At 50.0% G+C, this 20,221-nt stretch overlaps 38 non-coding genes across 38 annotated transcripts; all 38 read right to left on the bottom strand.

The window, feature by feature from the left end:
• Positions 1 to 555: 555 nt before the first annotated feature.
• trnak-uuu (transfer RNA lysine (anticodon UUU)) lies at positions 556 to 628 on the bottom strand. Its single transcript has one exon. It is a non-coding gene; the product is annotated as a tRNA-Lys (tRNA).
• A 446-nt stretch (positions 629 to 1,074) lies between these two features.
• trnak-uuu (transfer RNA lysine (anticodon UUU)) lies at positions 1,075 to 1,147 on the bottom strand. Its single transcript has one exon. It is a non-coding gene; the product is annotated as a tRNA-Lys (tRNA).
• Positions 1,148 to 1,592: 445 nt separating this feature from the next.
• On the bottom strand, positions 1,593 to 1,665 carry trnak-uuu (transfer RNA lysine (anticodon UUU)). The gene has a single exon. It is a non-coding gene; the product is annotated as a tRNA-Lys (tRNA).
• A 445-nt stretch (positions 1,666 to 2,110) lies between these two features.
• On the bottom strand, positions 2,111 to 2,183 carry trnak-uuu (transfer RNA lysine (anticodon UUU)). The gene has a single exon. It is a non-coding gene; the product is annotated as a tRNA-Lys (tRNA).
• A 445-nt stretch (positions 2,184 to 2,628) lies between these two features.
• Positions 2,629 to 2,701, bottom strand: trnak-uuu (transfer RNA lysine (anticodon UUU)). The gene has a single exon. It is a non-coding gene; the product is annotated as a tRNA-Lys (tRNA).
• A 446-nt stretch (positions 2,702 to 3,147) lies between these two features.
• trnak-uuu (transfer RNA lysine (anticodon UUU)) lies at positions 3,148 to 3,220 on the bottom strand. Its single transcript has one exon. It is a non-coding gene; the product is annotated as a tRNA-Lys (tRNA).
• Positions 3,221 to 3,665: 445 nt separating this feature from the next.
• On the bottom strand, positions 3,666 to 3,738 carry trnak-uuu (transfer RNA lysine (anticodon UUU)). Its single transcript has one exon. It is a non-coding gene; the product is annotated as a tRNA-Lys (tRNA).
• A 445-nt stretch (positions 3,739 to 4,183) lies between these two features.
• trnak-uuu (transfer RNA lysine (anticodon UUU)) lies at positions 4,184 to 4,256 on the bottom strand. Its single transcript has one exon. It is a non-coding gene; the product is annotated as a tRNA-Lys (tRNA).
• A 445-nt stretch (positions 4,257 to 4,701) lies between these two features.
• On the bottom strand, positions 4,702 to 4,774 carry trnak-uuu (transfer RNA lysine (anticodon UUU)). Its single transcript has one exon. It is a non-coding gene; the product is annotated as a tRNA-Lys (tRNA).
• A 446-nt stretch (positions 4,775 to 5,220) lies between these two features.
• On the bottom strand, positions 5,221 to 5,293 carry trnak-uuu (transfer RNA lysine (anticodon UUU)). The gene has a single exon. It is a non-coding gene; the product is annotated as a tRNA-Lys (tRNA).
• A 445-nt stretch (positions 5,294 to 5,738) lies between these two features.
• trnak-uuu (transfer RNA lysine (anticodon UUU)) lies at positions 5,739 to 5,811 on the bottom strand. Its single transcript has one exon. It is a non-coding gene; the product is annotated as a tRNA-Lys (tRNA).
• A 446-nt stretch (positions 5,812 to 6,257) lies between these two features.
• trnak-uuu (transfer RNA lysine (anticodon UUU)) lies at positions 6,258 to 6,330 on the bottom strand. Its single transcript has one exon. It is a non-coding gene; the product is annotated as a tRNA-Lys (tRNA).
• A 445-nt stretch (positions 6,331 to 6,775) lies between these two features.
• On the bottom strand, positions 6,776 to 6,848 carry trnak-uuu (transfer RNA lysine (anticodon UUU)). The gene has a single exon. It is a non-coding gene; the product is annotated as a tRNA-Lys (tRNA).
• A 445-nt stretch (positions 6,849 to 7,293) lies between these two features.
• On the bottom strand, positions 7,294 to 7,366 carry trnak-uuu (transfer RNA lysine (anticodon UUU)). The gene has a single exon. It is a non-coding gene; the product is annotated as a tRNA-Lys (tRNA).
• Positions 7,367 to 7,811: 445 nt separating this feature from the next.
• Positions 7,812 to 7,884, bottom strand: trnak-uuu (transfer RNA lysine (anticodon UUU)). Its single transcript has one exon. It is a non-coding gene; the product is annotated as a tRNA-Lys (tRNA).
• Positions 7,885 to 8,329: 445 nt separating this feature from the next.
• trnak-uuu (transfer RNA lysine (anticodon UUU)) lies at positions 8,330 to 8,402 on the bottom strand. The gene has a single exon. It is a non-coding gene; the product is annotated as a tRNA-Lys (tRNA).
• A 965-nt stretch (positions 8,403 to 9,367) lies between these two features.
• Positions 9,368 to 9,440, bottom strand: trnak-uuu (transfer RNA lysine (anticodon UUU)). The gene has a single exon. It is a non-coding gene; the product is annotated as a tRNA-Lys (tRNA).
• A 435-nt stretch (positions 9,441 to 9,875) lies between these two features.
• On the bottom strand, positions 9,876 to 9,948 carry trnak-uuu (transfer RNA lysine (anticodon UUU)). The gene has a single exon. It is a non-coding gene; the product is annotated as a tRNA-Lys (tRNA).
• Positions 9,949 to 10,384: 436 nt separating this feature from the next.
• trnak-uuu (transfer RNA lysine (anticodon UUU)) lies at positions 10,385 to 10,457 on the bottom strand. Its single transcript has one exon. It is a non-coding gene; the product is annotated as a tRNA-Lys (tRNA).
• Positions 10,458 to 10,893: 436 nt separating this feature from the next.
• Positions 10,894 to 10,966, bottom strand: trnak-uuu (transfer RNA lysine (anticodon UUU)). Its single transcript has one exon. It is a non-coding gene; the product is annotated as a tRNA-Lys (tRNA).
• Positions 10,967 to 11,402: 436 nt separating this feature from the next.
• On the bottom strand, positions 11,403 to 11,475 carry trnak-uuu (transfer RNA lysine (anticodon UUU)). Its single transcript has one exon. It is a non-coding gene; the product is annotated as a tRNA-Lys (tRNA).
• Positions 11,476 to 11,910: 435 nt separating this feature from the next.
• trnak-uuu (transfer RNA lysine (anticodon UUU)) lies at positions 11,911 to 11,983 on the bottom strand. Its single transcript has one exon. It is a non-coding gene; the product is annotated as a tRNA-Lys (tRNA).
• Positions 11,984 to 12,418: 435 nt separating this feature from the next.
• trnak-uuu (transfer RNA lysine (anticodon UUU)) lies at positions 12,419 to 12,491 on the bottom strand. Its single transcript has one exon. It is a non-coding gene; the product is annotated as a tRNA-Lys (tRNA).
• Positions 12,492 to 12,936: 445 nt separating this feature from the next.
• trnak-uuu (transfer RNA lysine (anticodon UUU)) lies at positions 12,937 to 13,009 on the bottom strand. The gene has a single exon. It is a non-coding gene; the product is annotated as a tRNA-Lys (tRNA).
• Positions 13,010 to 13,445: 436 nt separating this feature from the next.
• trnak-uuu (transfer RNA lysine (anticodon UUU)) lies at positions 13,446 to 13,518 on the bottom strand. The gene has a single exon. It is a non-coding gene; the product is annotated as a tRNA-Lys (tRNA).
• A 436-nt stretch (positions 13,519 to 13,954) lies between these two features.
• Positions 13,955 to 14,027, bottom strand: trnak-uuu (transfer RNA lysine (anticodon UUU)). Its single transcript has one exon. It is a non-coding gene; the product is annotated as a tRNA-Lys (tRNA).
• Positions 14,028 to 14,462: 435 nt separating this feature from the next.
• trnak-uuu (transfer RNA lysine (anticodon UUU)) lies at positions 14,463 to 14,535 on the bottom strand. Its single transcript has one exon. It is a non-coding gene; the product is annotated as a tRNA-Lys (tRNA).
• A 446-nt stretch (positions 14,536 to 14,981) lies between these two features.
• On the bottom strand, positions 14,982 to 15,054 carry trnak-uuu (transfer RNA lysine (anticodon UUU)). The gene has a single exon. It is a non-coding gene; the product is annotated as a tRNA-Lys (tRNA).
• Positions 15,055 to 15,499: 445 nt separating this feature from the next.
• Positions 15,500 to 15,572, bottom strand: trnak-uuu (transfer RNA lysine (anticodon UUU)). Its single transcript has one exon. It is a non-coding gene; the product is annotated as a tRNA-Lys (tRNA).
• Positions 15,573 to 16,008: 436 nt separating this feature from the next.
• On the bottom strand, positions 16,009 to 16,081 carry trnak-uuu (transfer RNA lysine (anticodon UUU)). The gene has a single exon. It is a non-coding gene; the product is annotated as a tRNA-Lys (tRNA).
• A 402-nt stretch (positions 16,082 to 16,483) lies between these two features.
• On the bottom strand, positions 16,484 to 16,556 carry trnak-uuu (transfer RNA lysine (anticodon UUU)). Its single transcript has one exon. It is a non-coding gene; the product is annotated as a tRNA-Lys (tRNA).
• Positions 16,557 to 16,992: 436 nt separating this feature from the next.
• trnak-uuu (transfer RNA lysine (anticodon UUU)) lies at positions 16,993 to 17,065 on the bottom strand. The gene has a single exon. It is a non-coding gene; the product is annotated as a tRNA-Lys (tRNA).
• A 436-nt stretch (positions 17,066 to 17,501) lies between these two features.
• trnak-uuu (transfer RNA lysine (anticodon UUU)) lies at positions 17,502 to 17,574 on the bottom strand. Its single transcript has one exon. It is a non-coding gene; the product is annotated as a tRNA-Lys (tRNA).
• A 402-nt stretch (positions 17,575 to 17,976) lies between these two features.
• Positions 17,977 to 18,049, bottom strand: trnak-uuu (transfer RNA lysine (anticodon UUU)). Its single transcript has one exon. It is a non-coding gene; the product is annotated as a tRNA-Lys (tRNA).
• A 436-nt stretch (positions 18,050 to 18,485) lies between these two features.
• trnak-uuu (transfer RNA lysine (anticodon UUU)) lies at positions 18,486 to 18,558 on the bottom strand. Its single transcript has one exon. It is a non-coding gene; the product is annotated as a tRNA-Lys (tRNA).
• Positions 18,559 to 18,994: 436 nt separating this feature from the next.
• On the bottom strand, positions 18,995 to 19,067 carry trnak-uuu (transfer RNA lysine (anticodon UUU)). The gene has a single exon. It is a non-coding gene; the product is annotated as a tRNA-Lys (tRNA).
• A 436-nt stretch (positions 19,068 to 19,503) lies between these two features.
• On the bottom strand, positions 19,504 to 19,576 carry trnak-uuu (transfer RNA lysine (anticodon UUU)). Its single transcript has one exon. It is a non-coding gene; the product is annotated as a tRNA-Lys (tRNA).
• Positions 19,577 to 20,012: 436 nt separating this feature from the next.
• trnak-uuu (transfer RNA lysine (anticodon UUU)) lies at positions 20,013 to 20,085 on the bottom strand. Its single transcript has one exon. It is a non-coding gene; the product is annotated as a tRNA-Lys (tRNA).
• Between the last annotated feature and the right edge of the window lie 136 nt (positions 20,086 to 20,221).

Raw genomic sequence — 20,221 nt, 5'->3', positions numbered from 1 at the left:
GAAGGTTGGATGTGTTGTGCGTTCAGAGATGCTGTTCTGCATACCTTGGTTGTGACAAACAGTTATTTGAGCTACTGTTGCCATTTTATCAGCTAAAACAAGTCTGGCTATTCTTCTCTGACCTCTGGCATCAACAAGGCATTTTGTCCCACAGAACTGCTGCTCAGTGGATATTTTCCTGTTTTTGGACAATTCTCTGTAAACCAAAGAGATGGTGGTGTGTGAAAATCCCAGTAGATCAGCAGTTTCTGAAATACCAGCCCGTCTGACACCAACAACCATGGCACGTTCATAGTCACTGAAATCCCCTTCCTTCCCCATTCTGATGCTCAGTTTCAACTCCAACAGATTGTCTTGAACATATTGACATGCATTAATGAATCAAGTTGCTACAATGTGATTGGCTTGTAAGGAAGTGGCATTAACAAGAAGTTGGAATGGTTTGTTTAATAAAATGACCAGTGCGAGTAGCTTCCATTTATATATTTATAAATATAGACGTTTGAGCTAGTGGGCAGGAAGGAGCACTGCAGAAAGGTCAAATGTAATCATCAGCACCTGAACAGGGACTTGAACCCTGGACCCTCAGATTAAAAGTCTGATGCTCTACCGACTGAGCTATCCAGGCTTCGAGAAGCCCATCCTCCTGGCAAAACAAGGCCATGGATTCTTACTCCCAGTGTGCTGGGAACTGAGCACTTCATCACGGCTGATTCTAGTGTGGGGCTTAAGATCCAAGCACAACCTTTCTCAGTAAAAAGGCATCTTCACACCAATTTGAGCTCTACCATTTGACCAGTTTGCAAGTCTGATCATATGCAGACAATGAGAAGTCAAAATCAGAACAGCACTGCCGAAAATTGTCAAAGAGGCCACTTGTACACTGGTGTGACTCGCAAGGCACTGCAGCAAGTCCTATGGGGACCACCTAATGTTGGACTCCCACATAGATATGCAGGTCCAAATCTGGGGCGCCACCAGTCACGGGAATCAGGGCCCCTGGAAACTTGTGGAATCTTGTGGAAGCTGGTGGGCAGGAAGGAGCACTGCCGAGAGGTCAAATGATAACATCAGCGCCTGAACAGGGACTTGAACCCTGGACCCTCAGATTAAAAGTCTGATGCTCTACCGACTGAGCTATCCAGGCTTCAAGAAGCCCATCCTCCTGGCAAAACAAGGCCATGGATTCTAACTCCCAGTGTGCTGGGAACTGAGCACTTCATCACGGCTGAGTCTAGTGTGGGGCTTAAGATCCAAGAACAACCATTCTCAGTAAAAAGGCATTTTCACACCAATTTGAGCTCTACCATTTGACCAGTTTGCAAGTCTGATCATATGCAGACAATGAGAAGTCAACATCAGAACAGCACTGCCGAAAATTGTCAAATGGCCACTTGTACACTGGTGTGACTCGCAAGGCACTGCAGCAAGTCCTATGGGGACCACCTAATGTTGGACTCCCACATAGATATGCAGGTCCAAATCTGGGGCGCCACCAGTCACGGGAATCAGGGCCCCTGGAAACTTGTGGAATCTTGTGGAAGCTGGTGGGCAGGAAGGAGCACTGCCGAGAGGTCAAATGATAACATCAGCGCCTGAACAGGGACTTGAACCCTGGACCCTCAGATTAAAAGTCTGATGCTCTACCGACTGAGCTATCCAGGCTTCGAGAAGCCCATCCCCCTGGCAAAACAAGGCCATGGATTCTAACTCCCAGTGTGCTGGGAACTGAGCACTTTATCACAGGCTGAGTCTAGTGTGGGGCTTAAGATCCAAGCACAACCATTCTCAGTAAAAGGCATCTTCACACCAATTTGAGCTCTACCATTTGACCAGTTTGCAAGTCTGATCATATGCAGACAATGAGAAGTCAACATCAGAACAGCACTGCCGAAAATTGTCAAATGGCCACTTGTACACTGGTGTGACTCGCAAGGAACTGCAGCGAGTCCTACAGGGACCCCCTAATGTTGGACTCCCATATAGATATGCAGGTCCAAATCTGGGGCGCCACCAGTAACGGGAATCATGGCCCCTGGAAACTTGTGGAATCTTGTGGAAGCTGGTGGGCAGGAAGGAGCACTGCCGAGAGGTCAAATGATAACATCAGCGCCTGAACAGGGACTTGGACCCTGGACCCTCAGATTAAAAGTCTGATGCTCTACTGACTGAGCTATCCAGGCTTCGAGAAGCCCATCCTCCTGGCAAAACAAGGCCATGGATTCTTACTCCCAGTGTGCTGGGAACTGAGCACTTTATCACAGGCTGAGTCTAGTGTGGGGCTTAAGATCCAAGAACAACCATTCTCAGTAAAAGGCATCTTCACACCAATTTGAGCTCTACCATTTGACCAGTTTGCAAGCCTGATCATATGCAGACAATGAGAAGTCAACATCAGAACAGCACTGCCGAAAATTGTCAAATGGCCACTTGTACACTGGTGTGACTCGCAAGGAACTGCAGCGAGTCCTACGGGGACCCCCTAATGTTGGACTCCCACATAGATATGCAGGTCCAAATCTGGGGCGCCACCAGTAACGGGAATCATGGCCCCTGGAAACTTGTGGAATCTTGTGGAAGCTGGTGGGCAGGAAGGAGCACTGCCAAGAGGTCAAATGTTATCATCAGCACCTGAACAGGGACTTGGACCCTGGACCCTCAGATTAAAAGTCTGATGCTCTACCGACTGAGCTATCCAGGCTTCGAGAAGCCCATCCTCCTGGCAAAACAAGGCCATGGATTCTTACTCCCAGTGTGCTGGGAACTGAGCACTTCATCACGGCTGATTCTAGTGTGGGGCTTAAGATCCAAGCACAACCTTTCTCAGTAAAAAGGCATCTTCACACCAATTTGAGCTCTACCATTTGACCAGTTTGCAAGTCTGATCATATGCAGACAATGAGAAGTCAACATCAGAACAGCACTGCCGAAAATTGTCAAAGAGGCCACTTGTACACTGGTGTGACTCGCAAGGCACTGCAGCAAGTGCTACGGGGACCCCCTAATGTTGGACTCCCACATAGATATGCAGGTCCAAATCTGGGGCGCCACCAGTCACGGGAATCAGGGCCCCTGGAAACTTGTGGAATCTTGTGGAAGCTGGTGGGCAGGAAGGAGCACTGCCGAGAGGTCAAATGATAACATCAGCGCCTGAACAGGGACTTGAACCCTGGACCCTCAGATTAAAAGTCTGATGCTCTACCGACTGAGCTATCCAGGCTTCGAGAAGCCCATCCCCCTGGCAAAACAAGGCCATGGATTCTAACTCCCAGTGTGCTGGGAACTGAGCACTTTATCACAGGCTGAGTCTAGTGTGGGGCTTAAGATCCAAGCACAACCATTCACAGTAAAAGGCATCTTCACACCAATTTGAGCTCTACCATTTGACCAGTTTGCAAGCCTGATCATATGCAGACAATGAGAAGTCAACATCAGAACAGCACTGCCGAAAATTGTCAAATGGCCACTTGGACACTGGTGTGACTCGCAAGGCACTGCAGCAAGTCCTACGGGGACCACCTAATGTTGGACTCCCTCATAGATATGCAGGTCCAAATCTGGGGCGCCACCAGTCACGGGAATCAGGGCCCCTGGAAACTTGTGGAATCTTGTGGAAGCTGGTGGGCAGGAAGGAGCACTGCCGAGAGGTCAAATGATAACATCAGCGCCTGAACAGGGACTTGAACCCTGGACCCTCAGATTAAAAGTCTGATGCTCTACTGACTGAGCTATCCAGGCTTCGAGAAGCCCATCCCCCTGGCAAAACAAGGCCATGGATTCTAACTCCCAGTGTGCTGGGAACTGAGCACTTTATCACAGGCTGAGTCTAGTGTGGGGCTTAAGATCCAAGCACAACCATTCTCAGTAAAAGGCATCTTCACACCAATTTGAGCTCTACCATTTGACCAGTTTGCAAGTCTGATCATATGCAGACAATGAGAAGTCAACATCAGAACAGCACTGCCGAAAATTGTCAAATGGCCACTTGTACACTGGTGTGACTCGCAAGGAACTGCAGCGAGTCCTACGGGGACCCCCTAATGTTGGACTCCCACATAGATATGCAGGTCCAAATCTGGGGCGCCACCAGTAACGGGAATCATGGCCCCTGAAAACTTGTGGAATCTTGTGGAAGCTGGTGGGCAGGAAGGAGCACTGCCGAGAGGTCAAATGATAACATCAGCGCCTGAACAGGGACTTGGACCCTGGACCCTCAGATTAAAAGTCTGATGCTCTACTGACTGAGCTATCCAGGCTTCGAGAAGCCCATCCTCCTGGCAAAACAAGGCCATGGATTCTTACTCCCAGTGTGCTGGGAACTGAGCACTTTATCACAGGCTGAGTCTAGTGTGGGGCTTAAGATCCAAGCACAACCATTCTCAGTAAAAGGCATCTTCACACCAATTTGAGCTCTACCATTTGACCAGTTTGCAAGCCTGATCATATGCAGACAATGAGAAGTCAACATCAGAACAGCACTGCCGAAAATTGTCAAATGGCCACTTGTACACTGGTGTGACTCGCAAGGCACTGCAGCAAGTCCTACGGGGACCACCTAATGTTGGACTCCCTCATAGATATGCAGGTCCAAATCTGGGGCGCCACCAGTCACGGGAATCAGGGCCCCTGGAAACTTGTGGAATCTTGTGGAAGCTGGTGGGCAGGAAGGAGCACTGCCGAGAGGTCAAATGATAACATCAGCACCTGAACAGGGATGTGAACCCTGGACCCTCAGATTAAAAGTCTGATGCTCTACCGACTGAGCTATCCAGGCTTCGAGAAGCCCATCCTCCTGGCAAAACAAGGCCATGGATTCTTACTCCCAGTGTGCTGGGAACTGGGCACTTCATCACAGGCTGATTCTAGTGTGGGGCTTAAGATCCAAGCACAAACATTCTCTGTAAAAAGGCATCTTCACACCAATTTGAGCTCTACCATTTGACCAGTTTGCAAGTCTGATCATATGCAGACAATGAGAAGTCAACATCAGAACAGCACTGCCGAAAATTGTCAAATGGCCACTTGTACACTGGTGTGACTCGCAAGGAACTGCAGCGAGTCCTACGGGGACCCCCTAATGTTGGACTCCCACATAGATATGTAGGTCCAAATCTGGGGCGCCACCAGTAACGGGAATCATGGCCCCTGGAAACTTGTGGAATCTTGTGGAAGCTGGTGGGCAGGAAGGAGCACTGCCAAGAGGTCAAATGATAACATCAGCACCTGAACAGGGATGTGAACCCTGGACCCTCAGATTAAAAGTCTGATGCTCTACTGACTGAGCTATCCAGGCTTCGAGAAGCCCATCCTCCTGGCAAAACAAGGCCATGGATTCTTACTCCCAGTGTGCTGGGAACTGAGCACTTTATCACAGGCTGAGTCTAGTGTGGGGCTTAAGATCCAAGCACAACCATTCTCAGTAAAAGGCATCTTCACACCAATTTGAGCTCTACCATTTGACCAGTTTGCAAGCCTGATCATATGCAGACAATGAGAAGTCAACATCAGAACAGCACTGCCGAAAATTGTCAAATGGCCACTTGTACACTGGTGTGACTCGCAAGGCACTGCAGCAAGTCCTACGGGGACCACCTAATGTTGGACTCCCTCATAGATATGCAGGTCCAAATCTGGGGCGCCACCAGTCACGGGAATCAGGGCCCCTGGAAACTTGTGGAATCTTGTGGAAGCTGGTGGGCAGGAAGGAGCACTGCCGAGAGGTCAAATGATAACATCAGCACCTGAACAGGGATGTGAACCCTGGACCCTCAGATTAAAAGTCTGATGCTCTACCGACTGAGCTATCCAGGCTTCGAGAAGCCCATCCTCCTGGCAAAACAAGGCCATGGATTCTTACTCCCAGTGTGCTGGGAACTGGGCACTTCATCACAGGCTGATTCTAGTGTGGGGCTTAAGATCCAAGCACAAACATTCTCTGTAAAAAGGCATCTTCACACCAATTTGAGCTCTACCATTTGACCAGTTTGCAAGTCTGATCATATGCAGACAATGAGAAGTCAACATCAGAACAGCACTGCCGAAAATTGTCAAATGGCCACTTGTACACTGGTGTGACTCGCAAGGAACTGCAGCGAGTCCTACGGGGACCCCCTAATGTTGGACTCCCACATAGATATGTAGGTCCAAATCTGGGGCGCCACCAGTAACGGGAATCATGGCCCCTGGAAACTTGTGGAATCTTGTGGAAGCTGGTGGGCAGGAAGGAGCACTGCCAAGAGGTCAAATGATAACATCAGCACCTGAACAGGGATGTGAACCCTGGACCCTCAGATTAAAAGTCTGATGCTCTACTGACTGAGCTATCCAGGCTTCGAGAAGCTCATCCTCCTGGCAAAACAAGGCCATGGATTCTTACTCCCAGTGTGCTGGGAACTGAGCACTTCATCACGGCTGATTCTAGTGTGGGGCTTAAGATCCAAGCACAACCTTTCTCAGTAAAAAGGCATCTTCACACCAATTTGAGCTCTACCATTTGACCAGTTTGCAAGCCTGATCATATGCAGACAATGAGAAGTCAACATCAGAACAGCACTGCCGAAAATTGTCAAATGGCCACTTGTACACTGGTGTGACTCGCAAGGAACTGCAGCGAGTCCTACGGGGACCCCCTAATGTTGGACTCCCACATAGATATGCAGGTCCAAATCTGGGGCGTCACCAGTAACGGGAATCATGGCCCCTGGAAACTTGTGGAATCTTGTGGAAGCTGGTGGGCAGGAAGGAGCACTGCCAAGAGGTCAAATGTTATCATCAGCGCCTGAACAGGGACTTGAACCCTGGACCCTCAGATTAAAAGTCTGATGCTCTACCGACTGAGCTATCCAGGCTTCGAGAAGCCCATCCCCCTGGCAAAACAAGGCCATGGATTCTAACTCCCAGTGTGCTGGGAACTGAGCACTTTATCACAGGCTGAGTCTAGTGTGGGGCTTAAGATCCAAGCACAACCATTCACAGTAAAAGGCATCTTCACACCAATTTGAGCTCTACCATTTGACCAGTTTGCAAGCCTGATCATATGCAGACAATGAGAAGTCAACATCAGAACAGCACTGCCGAAAATTGTCAAATGGCCACTTGGACACTGGTGTGACTCGCAAGGCACTGCAGCAAGTCCTACGGGGACCACCTAATGTTGGACTCCCTCATAGATATGCAGGTCCAAATCTGGGGCGCCACCAGTCACGGGAATCAGGGCCCCTGGAAACTTGTGGAATCTTGTGGAAGCTGGTGGGCAGGAAGGAGCACTGCCGAGAGGTCAAATGATAACATCAGCGCCTGAACAGGGACTTGAACCCTGGACCCTCAGATTAAAAGTCGGATGCTCTACCGACTGAGCTATCCAGGCTTCGAGAAGCCCATCCCCCTGGCAAAACAAGGCCATGGATTCTAACTCCCAGTGTGCTGGGAACTGAGCACTTTATCACAGGCTGAGTCTAGTGTGGGGCTTAAGATCCAAGCACAACCATTCTCAGTAAAAGGCATCTTCACACCAATTTGAGCTCTACCATTTGACCAGTTTGCAAGTCTGATCATATGCAGACAATGAGAAGTCAACATCAGAACAGCACTGCCGAAAATTGTCAAATGGCCACTTGTACACTGGTGTGACTCGCAAGGAACTGCAGCGAGTCCTACGGGGACCCCCTAATGTTGGACTCCCACATAGATATGCAGGTCCAAATCTGGGGCGCCACCAGTAACGGGAATCATGGCCCCTGAAAACTTGTGGAATCTTGTGGAAGCTGGTGGGCAGGAAGGAGCACTGCCGAGAGGTCAAATGATAACATCAGCGCCTGAACAGGGACTTGGACCCTGGACCCTCAGATTAAAAGTCTGATGCTCTACTGACTGAGCTATCCAGGCTTCGAGAAGCCCATCCTCCTGGCAAAACAAGGCCATGGATTCTTACTCCCAGTGTGCTGGGAACTGAGCACTTTATCACAGGCTGAGTCTAGTGTGGGGCTTAAGATCCAAGCACAAACATTCTCAGTAAAAGGCATCTTCACACCAATTTGAGCTCTACCATTTGACCAGTTTGCAAGCCTGATCATATGCAGACAATGAGAAGTCAACATCAGAACAGCACTGCCGAAAATTGTCAAATGGCCACTTGTACACTGGTGTGACTCGCAAGGCACTGCAGCAAGTCCTACGGGGACCACCTAATGTTGGACTCCCTCATAGATATGCAGGTCCAAATCTGGGGCGCCACCAGTCACGGGAATCAGGGCCCCTGGAAACTTGTGGAATCTTGTGGAAGCTGGTGGGCAGGAAGGAGCACTGCCGAGAGGTCAAATGATAACATCAGCACCTGAACAGGGATGTGAACCCTGGACCCTCAGATTAAAAGTCTGATGCTCTACCGACTGAGCTATCCAGGCTTCGAGAAGCCCATCCTCCTGGCAAAACAAGGCCATGGATTCTTACTCCCAGTGTGCTGGGAACTGGGCACTTCATCACAGGCTGATTCTAGTGTGGGGCTTAAGATCCAAGCACAAACATTCTCAGTAAAAAGGCATCTTCACACCAATTTGAGCTCTACCATTTGACCAGTTTGCAAGTCTGATCATATGCAGACAATGAGAAGTCAACATCAGAACAGCACTGCCGAAAATTGTCAAATGGCCACTTGTACACTGGTGTGACTCGCAAGGAACTGCAGCGAGTCCTACGGGGACCCCCTAATGTTGGACTCCCACATAGATATGTAGGTCCAAATCTGGGGCGCCACCAGTAACGGGAATCATGGCCCCTGGAAACTTGTGGAATCTTGTGGAAGCTGGTGGGCAGGAAGGAGCACTGCCAAGAGGTCAAATGATAACATCAGCACCTGAACAGGGATGTGAACCCTGGACCCTCAGATTAAAAGTCTGATGCTCTACTGACTGAGCTATCCAGGCTTCGAGAAGCACATCCTCCTGGCAAAACAAGGCCATGGATTCTTACTCCCAGTGTGCTGGGAACTGAGCACTTCATCACGGCTGATTCTAGTGTGGGGCTTAAGATCCAAGCACAACCTTTCTCAGTAAAAAGGCATCTTCACACCAATTTGAGCTCTACCATTTGACCAGTTTGCAAGTCTGATCATATGCAGACAATGAGAAGTCAACATCAGAACAGCACTGCCGAAAATTGTCAAAGAGGCCACTTGTACACTGGTGTGACTCGCGAGGCACTGCAGCAAGTGCTACAGGGACCCCTTAATGTTGGACTCCCACATAGATATGCAGGTCCAAATCTGGGGCGCCACAAGTCACGGGAATCAGGGCCCCTGGAAACTTGTGGAATCTTGTGGAAGCTGGTGGGCAGGAAGGAGCACTGCTGAGAGGTCAAATGATAACATCAGCGCCTGAACAGGGACTTGAACCCTGGACCCTCAGATTAAAAGTCTGATGCTCTACCGACTGAGCTATCCAGGCTTCGAGAAGCCCATCCTCCTGGCAAAACAAGGCCATGGATTCTAACTCCCCTCGTGCTGGGAACTGAGCACTTCATCACAGGCTGAGTCTAGTGTGGGGCTTAAGATCCAAGCACAACCATTCTCAGTAAAAGGCATCTTCACACCAATTTGAGCTCTACCATTTGACCAGTTTGCAAGTCTGATCATATGCAGACAATGAGAAGTCAACATCAGAACAGCACTGCCAAAAAGTGTCAAATGGCCATTTGTACACTGGTGTGACTCGCGAGGCACTGCAGCAAGTGCTACAGGGACCCCCTAATGTTGGACTCCCTCATAGATATGTAGGTCCAAATCTTGGGCTCCACAAGTCACGGGAATCAGGGCACCTGGAAACTTGCGGAAGCTGGTGGGCAGGTAGGAGCACTGCCGAGAGGTCAAATGATAACATCAGCGCCTGAACAGGGACTTGAACCCTGGACCCTCAGATTAAAAGTCTGATGCTCTACCGACTGAGCTATCCAGGCTTCGAGAAGCCGATCCTCCTGGCAAAACAAGGCCATGGATTCTAACTCCCCTCGTGCTGGGAACTGAGCACTTCATCACAGGCTGAGTCTAGTGTGGGGCTTAAGATCCAAGCACAAACATTCTCTGTAAAAAGGCATCTTCACACCAATTTGAGCTCTACCATTTGACCAGTTTGCAAGTCTGATCATATGCAGACAATAAGAAGTCAACATCAGAACAGCACTGCCAAAAAGTGTCAAATGGCCACTTGTACACTGGTGTGACTCGCGAGGCACTGCAGCAAGTGCTACAGGGACCCCCTAATGTTGGACTCCCACATAGATATGTAGGTCCAAATCTTGGGCTCCACAAGTCACGGGAATCAGGGCACCTGGAAACTTGCGGAAGCTGGTGGGCAGGAAGGAGCACTGCCGAGAGGTCAAATGATAACATCAGCGCCTGAACAGGGACTTGAACCCTGGACCCTCAGATTAAAAGTCTGATGCTCTACCGACTGAGCTATCCAGGCTTCGAGAAGCCCATCCTCCTGGCAAAGCAAGGCCATGGATTCTAACTCCCAGTGTGCTGGGAACTGAGCACTTCATCACAGGCTGAGTCTAGTGTGGGGCTTAAGATCCAAGCACAACCATTCTCAGTAAAAAGGCATCTTCACACCAATTTGAGCTCTACCATTTGACCAGTTTGCAAGTCTGATCATATGCAGACAATGAGAAGTCAACATCAGAACAGCACTGCCGAAAATTGTCAAATGGCCACTTGTACACTGGTGTGACTCGCGAGGCACTGCAGCAAGTGCTACGGGGACCACCTAATGTTGGACTCCCACATAGATATGCAGGTCCAAATCTGGGGCGCCACAAGTCACAGGAATCAGGGCCCGTGGAAACTTGTGGAAGCTGGTGGGCAGGAAGGAGCACTGCCGAGAGGTCAAATGATAACATCAGCGCTTGAACAGGGACTTGAACCCTGGACCCTCAGATTAAAAGTCTGATGCTCTACCGACTGAGCTATCCAGGCTTTGAGAAGCCCATCCTCCTGGCAAAACAAGGCCATGGATTCTAAGTCCCAGTGTGCTGGGAACTGAGCACTTCATCACAGGCTGAGTCTAGTGTGGGGCTAAAGATCCAAGCACAACCATTCTCAGTAAAAAGGCATCTTCACACCAATTTGAGCTCTACCATTTGACCAGTTTGCAAGTCTGATAATATGCAGACAATGAGAAGTCAACATCAGAACAGCACTGCCGAAAATTGTCAAATGGCCACTTGTACACTGGTGTGACTGGCGAGGCACTGCAGCAAGTGCTACGGGGACCACCTAATGTTGGACTCCCACATAGATATGCAGGTCCAAATCTGGGGCGCCACCAGTCACGGGAATCAGGGCCCCTGGAAACTTGTGGAAGCTGGTGGGCAGGAATGAGCACTGCCGAGAGGTCAAATGATAACATCAGCGCCCGAACAGGGACCTGAACCCTGGACCCTCAGATTAAAAGTCTGATGCTCTACCGACTGAGCTATCTAGGCTTCGAGAAGCCCATCCTCCTGGCAAAACAAGGCCATGGATTCTAACTCCCAGTGTGCTGGGAACTGAGCACTTCATCACAGGCTGAGTCTAGTGTGGGGCTTAAGATCAAAGCACAACCATTCTCAGTAAAAGGCATCTTCACACCAATTTGAGCTCTACCATTTGACCAGTTTGCAAGTCTGATCATATGCAGACAATGAGAAGTCAACATCAGAACAGCACTGCCGAAAATTGTCAAATGGCCACTTGTACACTGGTGTGACTCGCGAGGCAGTGCAGCAAGTGCTACGGGGACTACCTAATGTTGGACTCCCACATAGATATGCAGGTCCAAATCTGGGGCGCCACAAGTCACGGGAATCAGGGCCCCTGGAAACTTGTGGAAGCTGGTGGGCAGGAAGGAGCACTGCCGAGAGGTCAAATGATAACATCAGCGCCTGAACAGGGACTTGAACCCTGGACCCTCAGATTAAAAGTCTGATGCTCTACTGACTGAGCTATCCAGGCTTCGAGAAGCCCATCCTCGTGGCAAAACAAGGCCATGGATTCTAACTCCCAGTGTGCTGGGAACTGAGCACTTCATCACAGGCTGAGTCTAGTGTGGGGCTTAAGATCCAAGCACAACCATTCTCAGTAAAAGGCATCTTCACACCAATTTGAGCTCTACCATTTGACCAGTTTGCAAGTCTGATCATATGCAGACAATGAGAAGTCAACATCAGAACAGCACTGCCGAAAATTGTCAAATTGCCACTTTCACACTGGTGTGACTTGCAAGGCACTGCAGCAAGTGCTACGGGGACCACCTAATGTTGGACTCCCACATAGATATGCAGGTCCAAATCTGGGGTGCCACAAGTCACGGGAATCAGGGCCCCTGGAAACTTGTGGAAGCTGGTGGGCAGGAAGGAGCACTGCCGAGAGGTCAAATGATAACATCAGCGCCTGAACAGGGACTTGAACCCTGGACCCTCAGATTAAAAGTTTGATGCTCTACCGACTGAGCTATCCAGGCTTTGAGAAGCCCATCCTCGTGGCAAAACAAGGCCATGGATTCTAACTCCCAGTGTGCTGGGAACTGAGCACTTCATCACAGGCTGAGTCTAGTGTGGGGCTTAAGATCCAAGCACAACCATTCTCAGTAAAAGGCATCTTCACACCAATTTGAGCTCTACCATTTGACCAGTTTGCAAGTCTGATCATATGCAGACAATGAGAAGTCAACATCAGAACAGCACTGCCGAAAATTGTCAAATTGCCACTTTCACACTGGTGTGACTTGCGAGGCACTGCAGCAAGTGCTACGGGGACCACCTAATGTTGGACTCCCACATAGATATGCAGGTCCAAATCTGGGGCGCCACAAGTCACGGGAATCAGGGCCCCTGGAAACTTGTGGAATCTTGTGGAAGCTGGTGGGCAGGAAGGAGCACTGCTGAGAGGTCAAATGATAACATCAGCGCCTGAACAGGGACTAGAACCCTGGACCCTCAGATTAAAAGTCTGATGCTCTACCGACTGAGCTATCCAGGCTTCGAGAAGCCCATCCTCCTGGCAAAACAAGGCCATGGATTCTAACTCCCCTCGTGCTGGGAACTGAGCACTTCATCACAGGCTGAGTCTAGTGTGGGGCTTAAGATCCAAGCACAACCATTCTCAGTAAAAAGGCATCTTCACACCAATTTGAGCTCTACCATTTGACCAGTTTGCAAGTCTGATCATATGCAGACAATGAGATGTCAACATCAGAACAGCACTGCCAAAAAGTGTCAAATGGCCACTTGTACACTGGTGTGACTCGCGAGGCACTGCAGCAAGTGCTACAGGGACCCCCTAATGTTGGACTCCCACATAGATATGCAGGTCCAAATCTGGGGTGCCACAAGTCACGGGAATCATGGCACCTGGAAACTTGCGGAAGCTGGTGGGCAGGAAGGAGCACTGCCGAGAGGTCAAATGATAACATCAGCGCCTGAACAGGGACTAGAACCCTGGACCCTCAGATTAAAAGTCTGATGCTCTACCGACTGAGCTATCCAGGCTTCGAGAAGCCCATCCTCCTGGCAAAGCAAGGACATGGATTCTAACTCCCAGTGTGCTGGGAACTGAGCACTTCATCACAGGCTGAGTCTAGTGTGGGGCTTAAGATCCAAGCACAACCATTCTCAGTAAAAAGGCATCTTCACACCAATTTGAGCTCTACCATTTGACCAGTTTGCAAGTCTGATCATATGCAGACAATGAGAAGTCAACATCAGAACAGCACTGCCGAAAATTGTCAAATGGCCACTTGTACACTGGTGTGACTCGCGAGGCACTGCAGCAAGTGCTACGGCGACCACCTAATGTTGGACTCCCACATAGATATGCAGGTCCAAATCTGGGGCGCCACAAGTCACGGGAATCAGGGCCCCTGGAAACTTGTGGAAGCTGGTGGGCAGGAAGGAGCACTGCCGAGAGGTCAAATGATAACATCAGCGCCTGAACAGGGACTTGGACCCTGGACCCTCAGATTAAAAGTCTGATGCTCTACCGACTGAGCTATCCAGGCTTCGAGAAGCCCATCCTCCTGGCAAAACAAGGCCATGGATTCTAACTCCCAGTGTGCTGGGAACTGAGCACTTTATCACAGGCTGAGTCTAGTGTGGGGCTTAAGATCCAAGCACAACCATTCTCAGTAAAAAGGCATCTTCACACCAATTTGAGCTCTACCATTTGACCAGTTTGCAAGTCTGATCATATGCAGACAATGAGAAGTCAACATCAGAACAGCACTGCCGAAAATCGTCAAATGGCCACTTGTACACTGGTGTGACACGCGGGGCACTGCAGCAAGTGCTACGGGGACCACCTAATGTTGGACTCCCACATAGATATGCAGGTCCAAATCTGGGGCGCCACCAGTCACGGGAATCAGGGCCCCTGGAAACTTGCGGAAGCTGGTGGGCAGGAAGGACCCCGCCGAGAGGTCAAATGATAACATCAGCGCCTGAACAGGGACTTGAACCCTGGACCCTCAGATTAAAAGTCTGATGCTCTACCGACTGAGCTATCCAGGCTTCGAGAAGCCCATCCTCCTGGCAAAACAAGGCCATGGATTCTAACTCCCAGTGTGCTGGGAACTGAGCACTTCATCACAGGCTGAGTCTAGTGTGGGGCTTAAGATCCAAGCACAACCATTCTCAGTAAAAAGGCATCTTCACACCAATTTGAGCTCTACCATTTGACCAGTTTGCAAGTCTGATCATATGCAGACAATGAGAAGTCAACATCAGAACAGCACTGCCGAAAATTGTCAAATGGCCACTTGTACACTGGTGTGACTCGCGAGGCACTGCAGCAAGTGCTACGGGGACCACCTAATGTTGGACTCCCACATAGATATGCAGGTCCAAATCTGGGGCGCCACCAGTCACGGGAATCAAAGCCCCTGGAAACTTGTGGAATCTTGTGGAAGCTGGTGGGCAGGAAGGAGCACTGCCGAGAGGTCAAATGATAACATCAGCGCCTGAACAGGGACTTGAACCCTGGACCCTCAGATTAAAAGTCTGATGCTCTATCGACTGAGCTATCCAGGCTTCGAGAAGCCCATCCTCGTGGCAAAACAAGGCCAAGGATTCTAACTCCCAGTGTGCTGGGAACTGAGCACTTCATCACAGGCTGAGTCTAGTGTGGGGCTTAAGATCCAAGCACAACCATTCTCAGTAAAAGGCATCTTCACACCAATTTGAGCTCTGCCATTTGACCAGTTTGCAAGTCTGATCATATGCAGACAATGAGAAGTCAACATCAGAACAGCACTGCCGAAAATTGTCAAATGGCCACTTGTAGACTGGTGTGACTCCCGAGGCACTGCAGCAAGTGCTACGGGGACCACCTAATGTTGGACTCCCACATAGATATGCAGTTCCAAATCTGGGGCGCCACCAGTCACGGGAATCAGGGCCCCTGGAAACTTGTGGAATCTTGTGGAAGCTGGTGGGCAGGAAGGAGCACTGCCGAGAGGTCAAATGATAACATCAGCGCCTGAACAGGGACTTGAACCCTGGACCCTCAGATTAAAAGTCTGATGCTCTACCGACTGAGCTATCCAGGCTTCGAGAAGCCCATCCTCCTGGCAAAACAAGGCCATGGATTCTAACTCCCAGTGTGCTGGGAACTGAGCACTTCATCACAGGCCGAGTCTAGTGTGGGGCTTAAGATCCAAGCACAACCATTCTCAGTAAAAAGGCATCTTCACACCAATTTGAGCTCTACCATTTGACCAGTTTGCAAGTCTGATCATATGCAGACAATGAGAAGTCAACATCAGAACAGCACTGCCAAAAAGTGTCAAATGGCCACTTGTACACTGGTGTGACTCGCGGGGCACTGCAGCAAGTCTTACGGGGACCACCTAATGTTGGACTCCCGCATAGATATGCAGGTCCAAATCTGGGGCGCCACCAGTCACGGGAATCAGGGCCCCTGGAAACTTGTGTAAGCTGGTGGGCAGGAAGGAGCACTGCCGAGAGGTCAAATGATAACATCAGCACCCGAACAGGGACTTGAACCCTGGACCCTCAGATTAAAAGTCTGATGCTCTACCGACTGAGCTATCCAGGCTTCGAGAAGCCCATCCTCCTGGCAAAACAAGGCCATGGATTCTAACTCCCAGTGTGCTGGGAACTGAGCACTTCATTACAGGCTGAGTCTAGTGTGGGGCTTAAGATCCAAGCACAACCATTCTCAGTAAAAAGGCATCTTCACACCAATTTGAGCTCTACCATTTGGCCAGTTTGCAACTCTGATCATATGCAGACAATGAGAAGTCAACATCAGAACAGCACTGCCGAAAATTGTCAAAGAGGCCATTTGTACACTGGTGTTACTCGCGTGGCACTGCAGCAAGTCCTACGCGGACCACCTAATGTTGTGCCACCAGTCCTGGGAATCAGGGCCCCTGGAAACTTGTGGAAGCTGGTGGGCAGGAAGGAGCACTGCAGAGAGGTCAAATGATAACATCAGCGCCTGAACAGGGACTTGAACCCTGGACCCTCAGATTAAAAGTCTGATGCTCTACCGACTGAGCTATCCAGGCTTCGAGAAGCCCATCCTCCTGGCAAAACAAGGCCATGGATTCTAACTCCCAGTGTGCTGGGAACTGAGCACTTCATCACAGGCTGAGTCTTGTGTAGGGCTTAAGATCCAAGCAAAACCATTCTCAGTAAAAAGGCATCTTCACACCAATTTGAGCTCTTCCATTTGACCAGTTTGCAAGTCTGATCATATGCAGACAATGAGAAGTCAACATCAGAACAGCACTGCTGAAAATTGTCAAATGGCCACTTGGACACTGGTGTGACTGGCAAGGCACTGCAGCAAGTCCTACGGGGACAACCTAATGTTGGACTCCCACATAGATATGCAGGTCCAAATCTGGGGCGCCACCAGTCCTGGGAATCAGGGCCCCTGGAAACTTGTGGAAGCTGGTGGGCAGGAAGGAGCACTGAAAATAGGTCAAATGATAACATCAGCGCCTGAACAGGGACTTGAACCCTGGACCCTCAGATTAAAAGTCTGATGCTCTACCGACTGAGCTATCCAGGCTTCGAGAAGCCCATCCTCCTGGCAAAACAAGGCCATGGATTCTAACTCCCAGTGTGCTGGGAACTGAGCACTTCATCACAGGCCGAGTCTAGTGTGGGGCTTAAGATCCAAGCACAACCATTCTCAGTAAAAAGGCATCTTCACACCAATTTGAGCTCTACCATTTGACCAGTTTGCAAGTCTGATCATATGCAGACAATGAGAAGTCAACATCAGAACAGCACTGCCAAAAAGTGTCAAATGGCCACTTGTACACTGGTGTGACTCGCGGGGCACTGCAGCAAGTCTTACGGGGACCACCTAATGTTGGACTCCCGCATAGATATGCAGGTCCAAATCTGGGGCGCCACCAGTCACGGGAATCAGGGCCCCTGGAAACTTGTGTAAGCTGGTGGGCAGGAAGGAGCACTGCCGAGAGGTCAAATGATAACATCAGCACCCGAACAGGGACTTGAACCCTGGACCCTCAGATTAAAAGTCTGATGCTCTACCGACTGAGCTATCCAGGCTTCGAGAAGCCCATCCTCCTGGCAAAACAAGGCCATGGATTCTAACTCCCAGTGTGCTGGGAACTGAGCACTTCATTACAGGCTGAGTCTAGTGTGGGGCTTAAGATCCAAGCACAACCATTCTCAGTAAAAAGGCATCTTCACACCAATTTGAGCTCTACCATTTGGCCAGTTTGCAACTCTGATCATATGCAGACAATGAGAAGTCAACATCAGAACAGCACTGCCGAAAATTGTCAAAGAGGCCATTTGTACACTGGTGTTACTCGCGTGGCACTGCAGCAAGTCCTACGCGGACCACCTAATGTTGTGCCACCAGTCCTGGGAATCAGGGCCCCTGGAAACTTGTGGAAGCTGGTGGGCAGGAAGGAGCACTGCAGAGAGGTCAAATGATAACATCAGCGCCTGAACAGGGACTTGAACCCTGGACCCTCAGATTAAAAGTCTGATGCTCTACCGACTGAGCTATCCAGGCTTCGAGAAGCCCATCCTCCTGGCAAAACAAGGCCATGGATTCTAACTCCCAGTGTGCTGGGAACTGAGCACTTCATCACAGGCTGAGTCTTGTGTAGGGCTTAAGATCCAAGCAAAACCATTCTCAGTAAAAAGGCATCTTCACACCAATTTGAGCTCTTCCATTTGACCAGTTTGCAAGTCTGATCATATGCAGACAATGAGAAGTCAACATCAGAACAGCACTGCTGAAAATTGTCAAATGGCCACTTGGACACTGGTGTGACTGGCAAGGCACTGCAGCAAGTCCTACGGGGACAACCTAATGTTGGACTCCCACATAGATATGCAGGTCCAAATCTGGGGCGCCACCAGTCCTGGGAATCAGGGCCCCTGGAAACTTGTGGAAGCTGGTGGGCAGGAAGGAGCACTGAAAATAGGTCAAATGATAACATCAGCGCCTGAACAGGGACTTGAACCCTGGACCCTCAGATTAAAAGTCTGATGCTCTACCGACTGAGCTATCCAGGCTTCGAGAAGCCCATCCTCCTGGCAAAACAAGGCCATGGATTCTAACTCCCAGTGTGCTGGGAACTGAGCACTTCATCACAGGCTGAGTCTTGTGTGGGGCTTAAGATCCAAGCACAACCATTCTCAGTAAAAAGGCATCTTCACACCAATTTGAGCTCTTCCATTTGACCAGTTTGCAAGTCTGATCATATGCAGACAATGAGAAGTCAACATCAGAACAGCACTGCTGAAAATTGTCCAATGGCCACTTGGACCCTGGTGTGACTGGCAAGGCACTGCAGCAAGTCCTACGGGGACAACCTAATGTTGGACTCCCACATAGATATGCAGGTCCAAATCTGGGGCGCCACCAGTCCTGGGAATCAGGGCCCCTGGAAACTTGTGGAAGCTGGTGGGCAGGAAGGAGCACTGCAGAGAGGTCAAATGATAACGTCAGTGCCTGAACAGGGACTTGAACCCTGGACCCTCAGATTAAAAGTCTGATGCTCTACCGACTGAGCTATCCAGGCTTCGAAAAGCCCATCCTCCTGGCAAAACAAGGCCATGGATTCTAACTCCCAGTGTGCTGGGAACTGAGCACTTCATCACAGGCTGAGTCTAGTGTGGGGCTTAAGATCCAAGCACAACCATTCTCAGTAAAAAGGCATCTTCACACCAATTTGAGCTCTTCCATTAGACCAGTTTGCAAGTCTGATCATATGCAGACAATGAGAAGTCCACATCAGAACAGCACTGCTGAAAATTGTCAAATGGCCACTTGGACACTGGTGTGACTGGCAAGGCACTGCAGCAAGTCCTACGGGGACAACCTAATGTTGGACTCCCACATAGATATGCAGGTCCAAATCTGGGGCGCCACCAGTCCTGGGAATCAGGGCCCCTGGAAACTTGTGGAAGCTGGTGGGCAGGAAGATGCACTGCCGAGAGGTCAAATGATAACATCAGCACCCGAACAGGGACTTGAACCCTGGACCCTCAGATTAAAAGTCTGATGCTCTACCGACTGAGCTATCCAGGCTTCGAGAAGCCCATCCTCCTGGCAAAACAAGGCCATGGATTCTAACTCCCAGTGTGCTGGGAACTGAGCACTTCATTACAGGCTGAGTCTAGTGTGGGGCTTAAGATCCAAGCACAACCATTCTCAGTAAAAAGGCATCTTCACACCAATTTGAGCTCTTCCATTTGACCAGTTTGCAAGTCTGATCATATGCAGACAATGAGAAGTCAACATCAGAACAGCACTGCTGAAAATTGTCAAATGGCCACTTGGACACTGGTGTGACTGGCAAGGCACTGCAGCAAGTCCTACGGGGACAACCTAATGTTGGACTCCCACATAGATATGCAGGTCCAAATCTGGGGTGCCACCAGTCCTGGGAATCAGGGCCCCTGGAAACTTGTGGAAGCTGGTGGGCAGGAAGGAGCACTGCAGAGAGGTCAAATGATAATGCCAGCGCCTGAACAGGGACTTGAACCCTGGACCCTCAGATTAAAAGTCTGATGCTCTACCGACTGAGCTATCCAGGCTTCGAGAAGCCCATCCTCCTGGCAAAACAAGGCCATGGATTCTAACTCCCAGTGTGCTGGGAACTGAGCACTTCATCACAGGCTGAGTCAAGTGTGGGGCTTAAGATCCAAGCAAAACCATTCTCAGTCAAAAGGC

This window comes from Halichoeres trimaculatus, unplaced genomic scaffold, assembly GCF_033239565.1.
Source record: "Halichoeres trimaculatus isolate MK-OKI-2021-1 unplaced genomic scaffold, fHalTri1.1 fHalTri1_scaffold_7, whole genome shotgun sequence".
Lineage (NCBI taxonomy): Eukaryota > Metazoa > Chordata > Actinopteri > Labriformes > Labridae > Halichoeres > Halichoeres trimaculatus.
Note: the sequence above shows the minus strand (reverse complement) of the source record. Positions and strands in the feature narration are given on the sequence as shown.